Source organism: Schistocerca cancellata, chromosome 8, assembly GCF_023864275.1.
Source record: "Schistocerca cancellata isolate TAMUIC-IGC-003103 chromosome 8, iqSchCanc2.1, whole genome shotgun sequence".
NCBI classification, from domain to species: Eukaryota; Metazoa; Arthropoda; class Insecta; order Orthoptera; family Acrididae; genus Schistocerca; species Schistocerca cancellata.
Genome location: NC_064633.1, coordinates 187,130,919 through 187,149,398, shown reverse-complemented (window position 1 = coordinate 187,149,398; position 18,480 = coordinate 187,130,919). Strand labels below are relative to the sequence as shown.

At 44.3% G+C, this 18,480-nt stretch overlaps 1 non-coding gene across 1 annotated transcript; it reads left to right on the top strand.

The window, feature by feature from the left end:
* Nucleotides 1-17,024: 17,024 nt before the first annotated feature.
* Trnat-ugu (transfer RNA threonine (anticodon UGU)) lies at nucleotides 17,025-17,098 on the top strand. Its single transcript has one exon. It is a non-coding gene; the product is annotated as a tRNA-Thr (tRNA).
* Nucleotides 17,099-18,480: the final 1,382 nt, after the last annotated feature.

Here is an 18,480-nt window from a genome sequence, read left to right as displayed (position 1 = left end):
CTTAGGTTAGTTAGGTTTAAGTAGTTCTAAGTTCTAGGGGACTTATGACCTAAGATGTTGAGTCCCATAGTGCTCAGAGCCATTTTTTTCGAACCTGCGACCGTAGCAGTCGCGCGGTTCCGGACTGAGCGCCTAGAACCGCTAGACCACCGCGGCCGCAAAGACGCTGGTAATTCAGCTTATATGTCGCCTTCTGCACTCTCTTTGTATACTCGTAATAAGAGAAAAATATCTTTAAATGAGTCTGTATTCATTTGGGTTAAAGGTAAAGGAGTATGTGAATATGTATGCGAAGTATCAACGCCAGGCTGATGCGTCACCGCCTGCAATCGGCTTGCGACCTATTTGGGGCTTGAGCCACCAAATGGCGGCTCAAGTTCAACGCAGCCAAAAGTCACCAGAAAGAAGATTCCTGCCGACCTCCAGCCACTCAGCATCATGGGAGGCCCCATCCCATGGTCGAACACCGGACGCTACCTAGGCGTCACTCTGGACCGGCGCCTGACGTGGAAGGCGCACATCAGGGAAGTGAGGGGTAAAGCGCTTGGCAGATTGCGCTTGTTGTACCCCTTACTCAACCCAGCGACGACCCTGCCCCCACACTGTGGCATAGCCCTGTACCTGATACTCATCAGGCCTGTGTTAGAGTACGCTGCTGTGGTGTGGGGCAACGCGGCCGACTCGTCCATCACCAGGCTGCAGACGGTCCAGAACAAGGCACTTAGGTTAGCGCTTCACCTGCCACGAGACTGCAGCACCGGAGAACTCCACAGAGTAGCGGGAGTCCCGCTGCTCAACCACCGATTCCGGCGCATCGTTTTTACGCGGCCGCCCGGATGTCGGAGAACGAGCTGATACGCAACTTGGGACACCAAGTGCACTGGCGCTCGACCACCAGGTGGCCAGATCTGTTGCTGGAGTGAAGGCACGCCGCAACATGAGAAAGATGAACAAAAAGACAAACGCGACATGAGGAAGATTCCGCCGAGAGAACTACTACAAACTCCCCCAGGCAGAAGTAGGAAAGGCGTGTTCCGCTCACCCTACAACACACCGGAGTACGAAGCTCCGTGCATTTGCGTAGCGTAGCGTAGCCGTTCCCTTTTTCGTCCGCTGCAGTCCTGGGTGTTCTCTTTGCGGTCCGCGCCCGCCGGACACGTTCCTGTGTGTTCCGTCTTTGGTCTGGTGCGTTTGGAATCCCGTCTGTGGTACCAGGCATTCCCCCTGTGGTCCTCTCCCGCTCACTGTGATCTGCTGGAGCGTTGCCTTTCCGTTTTCGGTCCGCTGCGGTTCTAGATACTCCCTCTGCGGTCCGCGCCCGTCAGTTGCGACCTGGAACTCTGGAACTCTGTATGGGGATCGTCCATGCCTCCAGAAGATCGCAGTGAGCGAGGGTGGACCGCATAGGGAGCGCCTGGTGAAGGGGGAAGGCCACAGGCATAAATACTGGACCAGGTCCACTCGAGGAGTAGTCTCAGGTCGCACCTGATGAAGGTAACGAGTTACGCAACCGAAATATCATGCAAGTACGACACTGATATCCGGCAGAACACCCGACAACAAGATGTCAGATACTTTTTTCTTTACCCCTTGTAACTTGATTTGTATTTAACTGCCAGGTAACATCGACAGTTATTTTTGTATATGTGGTGTCCGTTTTCCTGATATGCCCGAAAGAACAGACACCATTTTGATCCTGCAGTCATTATAACCAAGACACAGAGGAATTAATGACATTTAGCTGCTAGTGGTCACTGATTTAAGTCAGTGGGGAAAGTTGAAAATTTTTGCCGCACTGGGATTGGAAGCCGGGCTTGTTGTACATGAGACAGACACTGTGACCACTAAGCCATCGGCACATAGTGGTCACACTAACTGCACGGAATATTCTAGCACGCCTCCCTTCAGACCATATTCTCAACTTATCCGCACACTACTGTCGTAGTGCCCCTGCCCATTATCCTCATTGCTCGCGACGTTTCGCAGATCCCCGTAAAAATTCGAGCGTGATGTGCATGTCCGAAAGAACCGACACCACATGTATAGTAGCAACTAATATGAGGCTGGCCAATAATCCATTCAGTGCAGATGCACAACACGCTCGACGATTAAGGGAATCAAGGTTCAAAATGGCTCTGAGCACTGTGGGGCTTAACATCTGTGGTCATCAGTCCCCTAGAACTAAGAACTACTTAAACCTAACGAACCTAAGGACATCATACACATCCATGCCCGAGGCAGGATTCGAACCTGCGACCGTAGCGGTCACGCAGTTCCAGACTGAAGCGCCTAAACCGCACGGCCACACCGGCCGGCGGGAATCAAGGAAACGCCGTCAGAAATGAGGATAATGGTCAGGGACACTACGTCAGTAGATTGTGGATAAGTTGAGAATTTGGGTTTGATGGGAGACGTGCTAGGCTAGTCCGGGCAGTTGTGATTGTGTCTTAATGGCATAATGGTCAGCGCACCCGACTAGTGACCAGGAGACCCGCTTTCGAATTACAGTCTTCCTCAAATTTTCTCTGGTCATGTTCCCCATGTTTTCCCATTCATACAAATCCGTGCCCCCTAGCAACTAAATATCATTGATTCCTTTGTGTTCAAAAATGGTTCAAATGGCTCTAAGCACTACGGGACTTAACATCTCAGGTCATCAGTCCCCTAGACTTAGAACTACTTAAACCTAACGAACCTACCGACATCACACACATCCATGACCGATGCAGGATTCGAACCTCCGGCCGTAGCAGCAGCGCGGTTCCGAACTGAAGCGCCTAGAACCGCTCGGTCACAACGTCCGGCTTCCTTTGTGTCTTAACTATTTTTCTCACTAATTATTTCTGATGTTTTGACTGTTCAATCTATCTTTACTAAAATTTTTTGTATCTCTTTACATTTTTGTTTACGCATAATGTAGGCCTTTTCTTTGTCTAGGCGCCGGTATTGCAAAACGTAAATACCAGTAGCTTTTTGCTTTAATATATTTCGTCTCTCTTACGGGAGGGTATTAGTAGGAAAAATATCAGGTCCTTGTGTATCGTTTGGAGTACGTCGCGGAAAGGAAGTAAATAACAAAATAAAAGTTAAGAAGAAACAAAATCAGAAAACCCATTACTATGTTTAGGCGTGAACCTGGCGAGAATAGGTTAATTTCCAGTTTAGCAGACTACGACACAGTCCACAGTTTCTGCACATGTGCCTTCTACAGGACACTCAATATTTTAGAACTCCGCACTCGGTATGGTGAGCTGATCACTGACATCACTGATCCACTCGCGACGCCACTGGGGTTAATTTACATGAAGGCACGTGAAAGGCACCCACAACGAGTAGTCGACATTGACCTGTAAGTAGCTCGTGTGAAACAAGCTTCACGGGAACTTCGGGGACAGATGAAACCAACGTTTCATATTGATGTAAAGAAATTACGATCCCAGAAAGAAATACAACAGCCTCTAGGACTGTGTTCAGCGGCACTAAGGTTTAATACGAGCATACTGAGGTGCTGTAGTGTTAGAGACTCATTTTTCACGGTCATTGGCGATCAAATGGTGCTGAAGAGGCTTGTCTGTGGGCCCTTTGTTTTTCTCAGCAGACAGGAACTGTGCTGATTTTAGAGGTGAACAGTGATTGGAACACTCATTCTAACGTACAAAGATGCCCCATCGACAAGTACATACTGTTGAACAACTGCATCATTTGAACGGGGTCGCATTGTGCTCCTGTGGGAAACTGGATGGACCCATCGACAGACTGCTGCACATACTGCACGATGTGGCGTGTGGTGTAATTACGTGTGTGTTGTGTTGTACAATTTCTGCAAGATTACAATTAAACTAGTTACTTATTATTAATGTAACACGAGGTTTTATTTAATCACTGCTTTTCTCGGCTAATGATCGTTATTTTGTTAAAGAAATCTCCACCTGGGTATGTGTAGCAATGTTGTCTGTCAAGTAGTGTAAATGTCACTAAGTTCATTCACAAAAATAATCATTTACAACCAGCAAACAAGCCAAATGTATGATAAGTAATCTGAACTGAACATAAGTAATGATTCAGTGCTTTTGTTTAAAAGACTTTTTGCTAGTTGCAGGTCGTTTATAGAATTTAAAGCTACTGTAATTCGAGGTGGTAACACTTTTCTTTAAGCAAAATGAACAGTTTTGTCACACAATATCACACGAACACAACAGTAATGTATTTTCCTGTCAAAATATTTCATAAAAATTGTTACGAAACAACCAGGCTTCATACATCAGGAGATAAGAGTTGATATGTAAGATGCTGTTTGCATTCATAGAAGTTCAGTGTATTCACAGTCTACTGGAATTTATTACCTCAGAGTCGGTCCTCGGCCGCCAATACACAATTAGTATCACAATTATGACCAGCAACATTTATATCTGTATAGAAAATCAGTTTAAAACTGCTGCTGTAATATTTCTCTAAGATGGCGACTAACATAAGACAATCACTTATCCATTCTGGTTCAGGCTGTGTTTTACTCCTAATAAATAATATAAGCAGGGTGTAAATTTTAAGTTGACAAACCAGAATAAATCGAAAAATAAGCTTCACATGAGAAAATGTGTAGAATCCAAAGTTGATTTTTTCGAGGGGGGCGTCTGCTGGTGCTAAAATTAGCCCCTCCCCCTGGGGGTGGGGCGGGAGGCAATTTTGAAATTTCAAATGGGAACCCCCATTTTTTATTGAAGAATCAGATTCTACATAAAAAAGCTACGTACATTTTGTCTTAAACATTTGTTTTGATTCTTGGTAGTTGGTGCTGTAATTCAAGAAAATCTATGTTGTCATTTTTGCGTGGAAAATGGTTACGGATAAATAAAAAATATTGACTTCGTAAATTTTGTTTCTCTAAAACTCAAACTCTCCATCTCTCCCCGTTAAAAGTTGTGTGGCCTCATGACCACTAAACAAACAAAACTTGTCTGGATCTGCGGAAAAAAAATATTTGGATCAACATTTGTAAAACTCTAATTCCTCTTTCTCAAACCCCACGCAGCCTACATAAGAGGCGGCTTGGCTTATTAGGTATGGTCCTAGAATTGTAAATTGATGACCTGTGGAGTGCTGGTTCAGCTCCAGGTGAGGTATTCCTTTTTTTCTCGCTGTGGTATCTTTAAGCATTTATGAAATACGATGGATGTTATCAATAATTCATTAGAGCTGTATTATTGTTGGCACTGGCGGAAGTGAGTGTGGTATATTCCATCCATTTTATCAAGATCAGAGACAGATATAGACTTCTTTCCAAGTCAAAATAAAAATTCAAAATGTTTGCTACATTTGACACACATATACGACCTTACATGCACCAAACGCAAGCTCATAGCAACCTTTATTTTTCATTGCAAGCCATTAGAATTTCTTGTTGTGACCTACATATCCCAAAACATCACAAGAGCTATGACTATTAACGAAAAAATGGCAGTTCACCATGAAGCTGATATATAAGGCTATAAATAAATGAAGAACCAAATTTTTCATCCAATAGTTTCCGTAATATCGTTTGAGAAAGATTTTATTCTAGCTGATGTGTCCGCGCCATCGTTCTGTCAGAGTAGCGCGCCGACATTATGTGACGGTACGTCACATAAATGGGAGTTTGGAGAAAGGGAAAGGAAGTTTTTGTTGGGCGACTTGTGAATTATAAATTATTTCAAGACTGTGTATGTGTGTGCGATGTATAAGTATGATTAAAAAAGTTAAATAATACCACCAAAAATCACAAACAGCGATGTGATATAAAAGTAAAAGAACATTCTTTTTATCTGTGTAATGAAAATGAACATGACCAGAGACGACTGCTTTATTGAAAGTTCTCCTGTTTTGTCTCGTCTAGCGGTAGGCTGCCATTGTAGTGCCGTCTGGTAATTAACCTAAGTTTTATCTGTATTTTTAATAAATATAATAGAAATTGTCATTAGAAAGTGTGTATTATTGACTTAGTTGTTACCTCTCATGATCGCAACCATTAATTACAATTAACAAAGTTTTTACAGAACTTAGTGCAGGGAGCTCATCTCCCCTAGCAGAATTTAGTCGGCCATTACGCTGGCGATTCATGTTATTGAATGTAAATGCGAGAGACTTCTCAATTTTGATCTTCCATTAATTTCAAAGTTAAAGACAGTAGTGATAAATTTCATTTACTAAAATCCACAGCAGTGAATGAGTTCAGTATGTTTCATTTTGGCCGTCTAACGGCAGATAAGATTCTATCCAGTTTTGCCTTGCAAATAATGAACAAGAAATATTGAAAATCATTACAGTACGCAATATCTCAGTTGATCTTTATTTAGTTTGGTACATAAATAACCAGTAGCCTCTGAGACCCACATGAATAATTACAGTTTGCGTAAGAATACGCATATTTTCTTTTCTAAATAGCAGCGTTCACGCAAACTATGTATTAGAAGGCGGTGAGTCGCACGTTGTGTTTAAAAAATATTATATCGTACAGCCGGTGTATGTACGAGTGTTATCGCGGTTCAAATGGCTCTGAGCACTATGCGACTAAACTTCTAAGGTCATTAGTCGCCGAGAACTTAGAACTAATTAAACCTAACTAACCTAAGGACAACACACACATCCATGCCCGAGGCAGGATTCGAACCTGCGACCGTAGCAGTCGCGCGGTTCCGGACTGCGCGCCTAGAACCGCGAGACCACCGCTGCCGAGTTATCGCGGTATAAGTTAACAAAAAGTCTCATGCTAGCCCACAATACTTAAAGCCATCACAACCAAAGTCATAAAATATAATTATAAAAATTAAAATAAATAATTATTCCGTGATAAAGTGCCCCCACACCCACACACATACATATACAGTTATACCGTGGTAAGTGGCGCCCAGAGTCACAGTGTTTAAATGTGACTGGGATCACGCATGCGCACAAGCTGAAAAAGAGACAAGCGCCTATACCCCTGCGTCTACATCCGTATGGAATAAGCACAGCAACATGGCGACAAACTGCAAGGCGCATAGGTGTAAATGCACCTTAAGATGATCCTTCTGTTACATACACAAATGGTCCTAGCCAAAGGGCTATACAAAACACTTTACCCTTTTTTTCTACACTCCCGGAAAAAAAAATTGTACACCTGGAAAGGCGACGTCGATTTCGATCCGATGACGGCATATGCCACACATGTTTTGAGCGTCGTCCGCCAACAGATAGAGCAGTGGCATAGCTACAAGAGCTCCATCTGCGTCTATCCTTTAATAGGCAATGCTCGCAGTCAGATGGCTCAGTTTGGTGCAATAGTATGAAAAAAGTTCTCATGTTTCCCACAACCAAGTGAACGACTTTGAAAGGGGTCAAATTGTGGCCCTCCGAGTGGCAGGACGGCCTTCTGGATAATTACCATAGAAGTTGGACGATGCTGGTATTAGTGGTCACGTGAATTTTCTCATTACCATAGACGAGGTTCTGAAAGTCCAAAAATACAAACTTCCCCCATGATCGTCGTTTTGTAAGGACAGCAGTGGCAGATCGTACAGCTATCACAGCACACAATAAGAGGCATGTGAGCCCAGACGTGTCGACAGGAACTGTTGAGAACCAATTACTAGCAATTTGACTACTGGCACGCACACTTCTAACCCATCTTCCACTCTCGTCACAGCATCGATGTGCGGCTTGACTGGCGTCTTCAGAGGATCATTTGGTAGATGGAATGGCGCACCTTGGTCACCAGCCATTAAAACAGTTTCTACTTGCACGCAAGTGATATCTTTTGTATGTACAGCATAGACCTGGTGAGCGTGTAATATTTCTGGCTTATTCAGCCATCATATTAGGCTCCAGGAAGCTATTCCCAGGGCAGTGGAGATGCAAGAAGCATAGAGATGACGCTGTGTGGGATGAGGTACCGGTGACAGATGTTAGATTCGGTACCATTCCCGTGAGAAAGACCGCCTGCATGATGCTACTGCTCTGTGATTGGCTGCTGTGTTCGGCGGTAGGGCGCCAAAACGTCAAACTTTAGTTGCTATTATTAATTAAACCTGTCATCCAAATTACTTCATTTTTTAAATAAACATCTCTCAACAGCCAGCTATCAATCAGTCATTTCAAAGTTATTAAAATCAAAGTATTACTAAAACAAAAGGCTGAGGATATTACTGCCGATGCACTTCGGTGGCGTTCGGGTCACACCTTGCTGGCTTGGCGCGCGAAGTGTCTCGGGCAGTCCGGCTCTACAGTTCTGACCGTTCCAGTAGACAGACATGTTGTGTGTTATAGCAGTGTTTGTTTCATGCAATTTTATTCTCCAGTTCTGACGGTTCCAGTAGACAGACGTGTTGTCTGTGGCAGGGCGTATTTCATGTTATTTTAGCCAGATATAATGACTGTGGAGAGATATGTTTAATACGTTGTGATCAAGAATAGTTTCTCGTGTCTATATCAATAAAAACGCGAGTGGCATCCCAAATGAGTTATAGTGTATTCGTAGCAGCAGTTCCTTGCGAAGGTAATTTCAGCCTCAAGAAAAAGAATCCACGACCTGCGTGCTGTTTTCTGCGCTGGGGACATCGTCATCATGAAGACAGCAGGTTAGTGAAGTGTACAAGAACTTATGTATTCCACACAGGGCAGTGGAAACAACTAGGCACCTCACGTGTACTGCATGCACAGTACAAATGTGCTCAGTGACACGTCTTCTGCAGTAATGCAGAGGAGGTAAAGAAGGATGAAAGTATTAACATTATTCCACTTTTATTCCTTTTTCTTGCCGTAAGCGCTCTTTTGTAGAGTGCCTTCGCCCAAGACACACTGGCCCCATCCCAAGCCTTATGGTCTGGGGTGCGGTAAACTACAACTCTCGTTCACTTTTGGTGTTTCTGGAGGGGACACTAACAAGCACTTCATACGTGCAGAATGTTGTTAGATCTGTTCTTTTATCGCTCTTACAACAGGAGGGTAATGTGTTTTTCCAACAGGATAACACTCACCCACGCAATGCCCTTGAAACTCAACGCGCTCTAAAAGACGAGTAGCAACTTCTGGGACCTAATCGATCTTCGACTTGTCTTCAATGGAGCACGTGTTCGATGTGATGGGACGAGAAGTGACTCATGCGACTCGTCAACCAACAGCTCTTCCAGAACTACGCGTAATCGGGTGATCAAAAAGTCAGTATAAATTTGAAAACTGAATAAATCACGGAATAATGCAGATAGAGAGGTACAAATTGACACACGTGCATGGAATGACATGGTGTTTTATTAGAACCAAAAAAATACAAAAGTTCAAAAAATGTCGGACAGATGGCGCTTCATCTGATCAGAATAGCAATAATTAGCATAAGAAAGTAAGACAAAGCAAAGATGATGCTCTTTACAGGAAATGCTCAATATGTCCACCATCATTCCTCAACAATGGCTGTACTCGAGGTACTCGAGGAATAATGTTGTGAACAGCACTGTAATGCATGTCCGGAGTTATGGTGAGCATGGGCGTCGGATGTTGTCTTTCAGCATCCCTAGAGATGTCTATCGATCACGATACACTTGCGACTTCAGGTAACCCCAAAGCCAATAATCGCACGGACTGAGGTCTGGGGACCTGGGAGGCCGAGCATATCGTAAGTGGCGGCTGAGCACACGATCATCATCAAACGACGCGCACAAGAGATCTTTCACGCGTCTAACAATATGGGGCGGAGCGGCATCCTGCATCAACATCGTACGTTCCAGCAGGTGTTTATCAGCCAGACTGGGGATGATGCGATTCTGTAACATATCGGCGTACCTCTCACCCTTCACCGTAGCAGTTACAAAACCAGAATCACGCATTTCCTCGAAGATAAAAGGCCCGATAACGGTAGATGTGGTAAATCCAACCCGTACCGTGACTTTCTCGTCGTGCAATGGAGTTTCCACGACAGTTCTAGGATTTTCGGTAGCCCAAATTCTGCAGTTGTGGGCGTTGACAGACCCTCGGAGCATGAGATGAGCTTCGTCGGTCCACAACACGTTACTCAACCAATCATCATCATCCGCCATCTTTTGAAACGCCCACACCGCAAATGCCCTCTGCTTCACTAAATCGTCAGGTAACAGTTCATGATGCCGATGGATTTTGCACGGATAGCATCGGAGGGTATGCCTCAGTGCCAACCAAACAGTAGTGTATGGAATGCCAGTGCAACGTGCGACTGCAAGGAGCGCTGACTTCCCCGTGCATAGACGAACCCGCTACAGTCTCCATTTCTTCCTGAACTTTCTCAGCAGCATTACGCCTTGTGCTCGGCCGGCCACTACGGGCTCTATCATCTAAACAACCCGTGGCTTCGAACTTCGAAATCATTCTCGCCACAGCTGCATTTGTCAACGGACGTTTACCCGTTCGAATCCCCTTCCTATGGCGATAGGATCGTAACACTGATCTAGCACATTCCCCATTCTGATAATACAGCTTCACTAAAAGCGCCTTTTCAGGTAACGTCAACATGCTGCGACTGCTGGCGCATCTGATTCTCTCTCTCATTACAGCTCCTTTGATACACAATTGTCATGCGCAGTCACTGACGTTTTGCTGTCCAGCGCCATCTGTCGGACATTTTCTGAACTTTTTTTTTTTTTTTTTTTTAGAGTTCTAATAAAACCCCACGTCATTCCAAGCATGTGTATCAATTTGTACCTCTCTATCAACATTATTTTGTGGTTTATTAAGTTTTCAAATTTATACTGACTTTTTGATCACCCGGTAGATGGAGCAGGCGTAGCATAACGTATCCTAGTACCGCGTCCGACGGCCGTCGTAATTTAATTTATTATTTACTACAGAAATTGATTGCTAATGGTGCTTGTTGCCGACTTACGTGGTGGGCCTTAATCATAATGATATTTCATTCAATTTTGATTTACAACTAAATGCTTTTGTGAAGTTGTCTCTTTTTTAACAATATTAATGTTCAGTGGAAATGATTTGTTACGTTAATGAACGTTAGACTCGCTGAATCCTAAAACATGAGCATATAAGTTGAACAATGGAATAAACTTTTCATATTAATTTCCTCGGCTAGTCAGTTCACTTTAAAGCAAAAAAAATCTTTAGTTATTAATTACAATTGCGGCCCACACACGCCTGAGAGTATTTTTTCTTGCCTCCGTTAACCATTGCATTGTAGTCGGAGTCCTGGCTCTGGCTCTCGGCTGTTGTACTGAAAATAAGAATGTTAGAGCTACGTATTTTGTGCAACGTCGGGCGGCTGTGGACAAAAGTGCATCTTACATTAACAGCGGGCGAGTTTATCGCTTCTGATAATTTTTATAAGTTAATATCGCCACGTAATGGCGTCGTTGGCTGCAGCGGCCACTGCGATAGTTGCACTGTAAATTACTCGAATCCAGGTTAATTCAAGAAAGGCGGACATGAAATCGGGATCACCTCTTACAAATTAAAAGTGAACAATAATATTAAATCAATATATTATCTGCTTAATTAGTACAAATACGCTTACGTTTGCCAGCACTCGCAAGATGTCCGTCTTACACGCAACCAAGACAAGAGAAGAAGTGAAGACGACTAAAAAATTAACAAAAGAGCGCATCTTGTCGTCTCTTTAGATCATTTTGTTTCGAGTGCATCTTTATATTTCTTTACCCTCGAAACTTACACAGAGAAATTATTATAATACGGATGTTGTTGTTGTTGTTGTGGTCATCATTCCTGAGACTGGTTTGATACAGCTCTCCAAGCTACTCTAACCTGTGAAAGCTTCTTCATCTCCCAGTACCTACTGCAACCTACATCCTTCTGAATCTGTTTAGTGTATTCATCTCTTGGTCTCCCTCTAGGATTTTTACCCTCCACGCTGCCCTCCAATACTAAATCGGTGATCTCTTGATGCCTCAGAACATGTCCTACCAACCGCTCCCTTCTTCTAGTCAAGTTGTGCCACAAACTTCTCCCAATATTATTCAGTACCTCCTCATTAGTTATATGATCTACCCATCTAATCTTCAATATTCTGCTGCAGCACCACATTTCGAAAGCTTCTATTCTCTTCTTGTCCAAATTAGTTATCGGCGATGTTTCACGTGGCTATGCTACATATAAATACTTTCAGAAACGACTTTCTGACACTTAAATCTATACTCGATGTTAACAAATTTCCTACATTTTATATCCTCTCTACTTCGACCATCATCAGTTATTTTGCTCCCCAAATAGCAAAACTCCTTTACTACTTTGTGTCTCATTTCCTAATCTAATTCCCTCAGGATCACCCGACTTAATTCGACTACATTCCATTATCATCGTTTTGCTTTTGTTGATGTTCATCTTATATCCTCCTTTCAAAACATTGTTCATTCCGTTCAATTGCTCTGCTCTTCCAAGTCCTTTGCTGTATCTGACAGAATTACAATGTCATCGGCGAACCTCAAAGTTTTTATTTTTTTTCCTTGGATTTTAATACCTAATCCGAATTTTTCATTTGTTTCCTTTACTGCTTGCTCAATATGCAGATTGAATAACATCGGGGAGAGGCTACAACCCTGTCTCACTCCCTTCCCAGCCACTGCTTTCCCTTTCATGTCCCTCGACTCTTATAACTGCCATCTGGTTTCTGTACAAATTGTAAATAGCCTTTCGCTCCCTGTATTTTACCCCTGCCACCTTCAGAATTTGAAAGAGAGTATTCCAGTCAACACTGTCAAAAGCTTTCTCTAAGGCTACAAATTCTAGAAACGTAGGTTTGCCTTTCCTTAATCTAGCTTCTAAGATAAGTCGTAGGGTCAGTATTGCCTCACGTGTTCCAATATTTCTACGGAATCAGACTGATCTTCCCCGAGATCGGCTTCTATCAGTTTTTCCATTCGTCTGTAAAGAATTCGCGTTAGTATTTTACAGCTGTGACTTATTAAACTGATTGTTCGGTAATTTTCACATCTGTCAGCACCTGCTTTTTTTGGGATTGGAATTATTATATTCTTCTTGAAGTCCGAGGGTATTTCGCCTGTCTCATACATCTTGCTCACCAGATGGTAGAGTTTTGTCAGGACTGGCTCTCCCAAGGCAGTCAGTAGTTCTAATGGAATGTTGTCTACTCCCGGGGCCTTGTTTCGACTTAGGTCTTTCAAGCTCTGCCAAATTCTTCACGCAGTATCGTATCTCCCATTTCATCTTCATCTACATCCTCTTCCATTTCCATTTTATTTTGTAAGATGTAGAGGCAGCAACACGGATACATGAGAAAAATACATGTTCGCCTGAGCGACTAGTGTCCACTTATTATTCAATTTTTAAATGTCTCTTCTTTATAAATACTGTTTCTAAGACTTTTCTTAGTATTTCACTGGGGACGGTATACGAGGATAGTATTAGCCATCTGCAGAGTCGACAGGATATCAGAGTCAGCTCCTGTATTGCCACCTGTGGAGGCTACACCACGTATTACTATGGATGCGTCAGCATGGATCGATGCCTGGTACCTCAGAATTGCTTGTGCTAATTGTTGTATTCTCCAACAGTTTATTGAACGTAACTTCTTCTACAATACAATAGCTGGCTGTACAATAGATGTAGACGTCCGTCGATCAAGCCGGAGAAGTGGTTCCTCTCGGTCGGCTGGTACTTCGATCGGCGGTGCAGTACAGCGGCTTCGGAGATATCTTCTCGGAGACTCTGCTATAGCGGTTGCCATTAGCAGCGGACGAAGACTGGTCTGCCTAGATAGATAGATGTAGCCGGGCCTATATAGTGAGCTGGAGCCAATAGAAACCCGGCGTAGGAATCCGAGGCCGGATATGTCGCGGCGACCTCTGCAAGGAAAAGTTCCTATTAATCGACTAGAATCTTCGGCGTGTTTACCTGATGCCTTCGCCTGTTTGGCTGTTGGTTTGTTTCCCTCATAGCGTGGCTGTTATTCGGTGCTGCCTGCAATTTAGGGGAACCCGATGGCAGACAGTACACTAATGAACTGCCAATGTAATTATTTCATGGGCAGGGTTGGAACAATATGCAAGTACACCAAGCGGGCAGTGCACGCCAGCGGAACCATTCCGCTGTGAGCTGTATCTGCAACTGCATTGAAGCAGTATGCCTCGTCGACGTGTGTATCGTCATCGTCGCCACTGCATGCCGGTTTATAAACATACAATTAGCCTGGAAAATAAACTTGGAACAAATGGCACAACACAGTCCGTCATTCTGAATGGTCCTATCTTTTTCCGTGGATGTCGTGTTAATTTTTCACTTGATATCGCAACTGGAGCAGCTGGTAGTGGGTGGTTCACACTCGCAATTGTCCACTGTGAGAACGCATCGCTACCTGGACTAGAATCTTTTGCCGATCGAGATGTCATCGCCTACAAGACTTGGCACTGTGGAATCGACCCGAAGACGCAAAGTAGACCTAGTTTTTTTATAGTAATATGACTTTCACTTTGTATACCCGCTCATGTAGATAGGTTTCCAATGATGAAAAAATACATGTATGGATTAAAGGACTTGGTGTATTTGCTGAGAATGTAACTGTAACTGGTGATATTACTTTGTATTACAATTATTAATAAAGTGTAATCCTTGATTCCTGTAACTGGGGGCATTAGCCGAGAAACTCTAGTCATAAATCTGGTAATCGGGGGCTCAAGGATGCAACAATTTGAAAAAATTAACTAAGCATAGTGCCGCACTGCTTGCTGGGCTAATACTATCCTGTTGCGGCGACCTCTGCAAGGAAAGGTTCCTATTAATCGACTGGAATCTTCGGCGTGTTTACCTGATGTCTTCGCCTGTTTGGCTGTTGGTTTGTTTCCCTCATAGCGTGGCTGTTATGCGGTGCTGCCTGCAATTTAGGGGAACCCGATGGCAGACAGTACACTAATGAACTGCCAATGTAATCATTTCATGGGCAGGGTTGCAACAATATGCAAGTACACCAAGCGGGCAGTGGACGCCAGCGGAACCATTCCGCTGTGAGCTGTATCTGCAACTGCATTGAAGCACTATGCCTCGTCGACGTGTGTATCGTCATCGTCGCCACTGCATGCCGGTTTATAAACATACAATTAGCCTGGAAAATAAACTTGGAACAAATGGGACAGCACAGTCCGTCATTCTGAATGGTCCTATCTTTTTCCGTGGATGTCGTGTTAATTTTTCACTTGATGTCGAAACTGGAGCAGCTGGCAGTGGGTGGTTTACACTCGCAATTGTCCGCTGTGAGAACGCATTGCTACCTGGACTAGAATCTTCTGCCGATCGACATGTCATCGCCTACAAGACTTGGCACTGTGGAATCGACCCAAAGACGCAAAGTAGATCTAGTTTTTTTTTATAGTAATATGCTTTTCACTTTGTATACCCGCTCATGTAGATAGTTTTTCGATGATGAAAACATACATGTATGGATTAAAGGACTTGGTGTACTTGCTGAGAATGTAACTGTAACTGGTGATATTACTTTGTATTACAATTATTAATAAAGTGTATCCTTGACTCCTGTAACTGGGGGCGTCAGCCGAGAAACTCTAGTCGTACATCTGGTAATCGGGGGCTCAAGGATGCAACAATTTGAAAAAATTAACTAAGCATAGTACCGCACTGGCCGATGGGCGGGCGTAAAGTTTTTCCGGCTGTATATCACCAGTGGAACCTGAGGTACCCCGTTTTATGCGCGGCGTTTTGGAACATATTAGTTTTACAAAAATCCGATTGCCGAGCTTCCCAGACCGGGGGATGTGTACGGTTGCAGGGCAGACAGCGCGCGCATCACTCCGCCTTGCCGTGCACGGCAGTCGGCCGCTTCCCCAGGGGGTGCAGAGCAAACATTAGAGGCAGGGCCGCGCGGCCCAGGGCAGCGGCTTTAAATTGTCCCGTCTGCGTCTGCGTCTGTGCCGCGCCGTGCTGCCCCTCAAAGAGCGCCGTCCGCGGCTTATTGGGAGCAGGCGGACTCGCCGGCCGCGGCTGCCGTCCCCAGGGAAAACGCAGCCCCTGCTGCAGGACGCGCATAACCGCGCTGGCTTGCCGCTGTCGTATGTCGGCCTCTCTCTGCCCGCAGGTTTTCCCACTAAAGATGCCGAATAAAATGCCGAAAGGCCGTGACACTTCAGCACGGCACATTACCAGATCACCCCTATTACCCTCCACGTCAGGATTCCACCCCTGCTCCCCCACACTCCTTCTTCCGCGCCACCCCACTCCCTCCACGTCCACTTCCTTCCTCTCAACCCTTTCCAAGGCTTGGTTTGCAGTCCTCCTCTACATCTATATACATACTCCGCTATCCACCATATGGTGCGTGGCGGAGGGTTTATTCTGTCTGTAAACTCAAGAGCGAGCAGCGCTTTTGGTGGGGGAAGTGGTCTTTCCCGGAAGAACCCTGCCACTGGCCTACAGGGCAACCCAAAATCAATTATATATACAAAGACAGTAACTTCTTCTCGAAAGAACACTTACTGTTGATGACAGTGCAGCTTTGCCTGGAATAATTGATGACCCACTGAAAACCTCAGCTGCCTACAGGTGTTGTTGATACACCTCGATGTGGACAGCTGAAAATGGGTGCCCCGACTGGGACTCGAACCCGGGATCTCCTGCTTACATGGCAGACGCTCTATCCATCTGAGCCACCGTGGACGCAGATGAATAGCGCGACTGCAGGGACTTATCCCTTGCACGCTTCCCGTGAGACTCACATTCCCAACTGTCCACAATTCTACATATGTATTGTACCTTACAGACATTTGCCCACCCACTTATTACTCTCGCACGCTTTGGCGATTCCCGTAAGAGTTTGGGCAACCTGTGCGCATTCGTACAGACGAAGGTCGATGGCTAGGTAGCCTTTAACTATATATACGAAGACAGTAACTTGTTCTCGAAAGAACTGTTACTGTCGATGACCGTGCAGCTTTGCCTGGAATAATGTCTATAAGGTACAATACTCGTACATATGTAGAATTGTGGACAGTTGGGAATGTGAGTCTCACGGGAAGCGTGCAAGGGATAAGTCCCTACAGTCGCGCTATTCATCTGTGTCCTCGGTGGCTCAGATGGATAGAGCGTCTGCCATGTAAGCAGGAGATCCCGGGTTCGAATCCTGGTCGGGGCACACATTTTCAGCTGTCCACATCGAGGTATATCAACAACACCTGTCGGCAGCTGAGGTTTTGAGTTGGTCATCAATTATTCAAAAATCAATTGCCCGTTACCTATCTAGCGGTGTAGTTCGGCGTGCAGTGATATATGTCGTTTCTGTTCGTATAATCTTAGTTGCCAATCTCAGTCAGTTGACTTTGTGTACACACTGATATACTTGAGTATCCGGAAGTGGTGGATAATCGCCCTGCATTGCAAGAAAATGTGCAGAATACGAAGGAGATATTTGCGCAGAACGAGCGTTCGATCGTCTCTAACGTTATTACAGCTTGTGTTAAGGAAGCTACACAAAAAGAACTGTTGGCTAATATTACCAGTCCCAATCAAAGGGCCGCAGTTTATGCAAACGTCAGCCTCGGCAAAATAGGACGTATAAGGAAGCAACGCGAAAACAAGGCGCATGGTTTACTGGAATCGCCGCGAAGAGAAACTAATAATTTAGGGAGGAAACCCATCATTATAGACAGTTCACAAAATCGGTCATTCGACAAACGATGGAGGACTTTTACATAAACCAAAAAATAACGCCCACATTACGGAAATTACTCACTGGCGTGAAAGATGTTTTACACAAGACATTGCGTGAAATGGGATTTACCTGGAAATACTTTTCAGACATGTTTCAAAGACAATGACAAAGAAAGCAGTGCGAATCGAACTAATACAACACAAGTAATTATAAATTACTTTTTTAACACTCTTCGTGTTGCAGGAACAGTTAAGTTTTAATGCAGCCCTTCATAGAAAACTTTTACCTTTAAGTAGAAACACAAAGTAAGAACAAGCCTTAAATTCTACAGACTGATTGCACTATATCTGGTTCGTCTTACGAATAGAGGAACATACATTCATATGAATAGGCATTCGGTTCTATGTTTTTGTAGTAGAATCCTGACTTCCGCTCTTATGTTAATATTATTTACTCTATAATGTTTTGTTTCGAAGAAGCTATCGTCTTTTGTTTTCCTTATAATCTTAACGCATTTGTCTAAAAATAAACGCAGACGGGACGTATCTGTACACGGCGTCGTCACAGATTTAAAGAGCGCGCCGCGGCAGCGACTGTACTACGTTCGACAGCCTGTAGAAACGCCCTGTGACGTAGCAGGGTAGGCAGAGTGGGGATTCGCGCGCTCGCTCTTCAGTTTACTGACAGGCTATACCTCGTACCACAACTAGTATCTTCTCTCCCTGTTCCACTACCAAACAGAACGAGGGAAAAATTACTGCCTATATGCCTCTGTACGAGCCCTAATCTCTCTTATCTTTGTGGTTATTCCGCGAAATGTAAGTTGGCGGCAGTAAAATTGTACTGCAGTAAGCCTCAAATGCTGC